Raw genomic sequence first — 2,100 nt, 5'->3', positions numbered from 1 at the left:
GAGAACATCATGTAAAGATAGATGCACAGAGAGAAGATGGCCATGGGACTGCTGGAGTAACAGCACAATTGCATGTTGTAGGGGAGGGGAAATTTCCTCCAAGGAGGTTGCTACCAGAAGAAGGGACTATACTTAGCTATCTCTGGGTTAGAGAATTTAAGGGAACTGATCAAATTCAAAATCATGGCTATGGGAAATAGGAGAGAATTTGTCCAGGCATATACAGGAGTAATTATAAGAACAAAGCAAAACAAAATGCAGCATTAATAACCCAGTTGACCTGGGATAGCATATTTTTCGTAGTACTGATTTGCAGACAAGCACACTGATAGAGGAGCAGGACAAACAGATGAATGACCAAAAGGCTAAAGAACTGCAGATAAAATATAACCAAAACAGGGAGAAAGTTAATGATGATTGCACTGGGTCTGAGGAAGACAAGGACGGAAATGGATCCAGAGAAAGGTTGATTAAACTAAATTGAAAGGAAGGAGCAGAGAATCCCCAAATGGGGATATAAGCCAGAATATAGTTATTTTAAAATCAATTTATGCTTATAAGTTCAGGCTCTAATTACAGAAAGTCTTTCCTTTTCTAGTAGAAATGAGTGTTCTACTTAAAATTTCAGACTTCTCTTGTAAAAAGGATTAAAGAGTCAATAGTTACGGAAATATTGTAAAGGAAATGGTGATCTATGAATTTCTAATCATGAAGTTCTAATTAACTTCCTCATCAGTACTTGTAATAAGCATCACCCTCCTAACATTTTTGGGAAGTGAAATATCATTGTAAGTTGTTCAAATCAGGAACAACAGTTCTTGACAGAACTTGCTTTTTAAAAGCATAAATGAATACATGTAATTACTTCTCTTCCTTGGATTTTTCTGCAGTTTTCTTAATTTAATAAATTAAAATGGTGATATTGAAATGATCTGATATCAAAGCCTCCTCTTTTATAATTCAGTAATATAGTTAGTGAACAGACCTCGGCCTTGATGACTTGTGTGAAAAGCACTTTGAAACTCCCTGTTCACAGATTCTTCTTAATATGCATATAATAGTCATTCAAAAAACTAGAAAGGGAGAATACCTGTCAGCAGCTTAAATTCCCTTGTTTAACGTCATAGAAATAAAGACATACCTCCTACTCCTTAGGAGGTTGTCAGGTCTGATCTAGTTCCCATAGCTGCAATATTCTTATTTTCAAATGTGCCCTCTTTTGCTGAGTTTGCTGTCTTTGAAAAGAGATGGGATGGGGAAGTCTCACCACCCAGCCCTTCAGGGCCTCTTCTCAGACCACAATCCAAGCTGTTGATGTTGGCCATGGTGAAGCTGGCGTTGACAGCTAACACACTTTTTTTCCTGGCCTTCTTATTTACCAACCATATGCCATTACCATTCATTTGTAACTGGCAGAGAAGGCATGTAGGACTAATTTCTTGTCCACCCATAGTGCTGCTGCTTTCAACTGGAGTTTTTGTCACTTGATCATGTTCCATTTAACACTTTATTAATAAATTTTGATATATTGCGCCATAATTGTTTCTTGTGGATAAGTCTCTACTCCCTGGTGTGATTTTAATTAATAACCCAAGAAGGCAGGGATTATGTCTTTACACATCCTTTGTAAAGATCCCTTCAAGAAGAAACCCAAGAAAGAACACATAGGATCAGTTCTTAGAATGTGTGCAGTTATTCAGTTTTTCAATAAATATTTATTTGAACACTTGCTTTCTGCCATCCACTCTGCTAGGGATATGCATAGCCAAGCAATGGATTCACTGGGCTTACACTCTATTGGGAGATACAGATGAGTAAATCAGATAATCTAAGAGTGGGGTATTTGGTTTGAGAGGATAAATGTGAGTTGTTTTGTATGAATATGGTCTGTGTGTGTAGAGGAGGCTCTTTGGCAGCTTTGAGGTGCCTGGGGAGGTGACCTTTGAAATCAGCTGATACCTGAAAGGATATATAAGGGTTGGTCAGACTTAGCAGAGGTGGGGAAGGGTGAGGGGATAAAGACAGGGTGTTCCTTTGGAAGAAGACCTGTCTAGCTAACTAGAGAGTAAAGGGGTACATTATGGCTGGAGCACAGAGTTC

This window comes from Piliocolobus tephrosceles, chromosome 9 (genome assembly GCF_002776525.5).
Source record: "Piliocolobus tephrosceles isolate RC106 chromosome 9, ASM277652v3, whole genome shotgun sequence".
In the NCBI taxonomy this organism is placed as follows: domain Eukaryota; kingdom Metazoa; phylum Chordata; class Mammalia; order Primates; family Cercopithecidae; genus Piliocolobus; species Piliocolobus tephrosceles.
Note: the sequence above shows the minus strand (reverse complement) of the source record.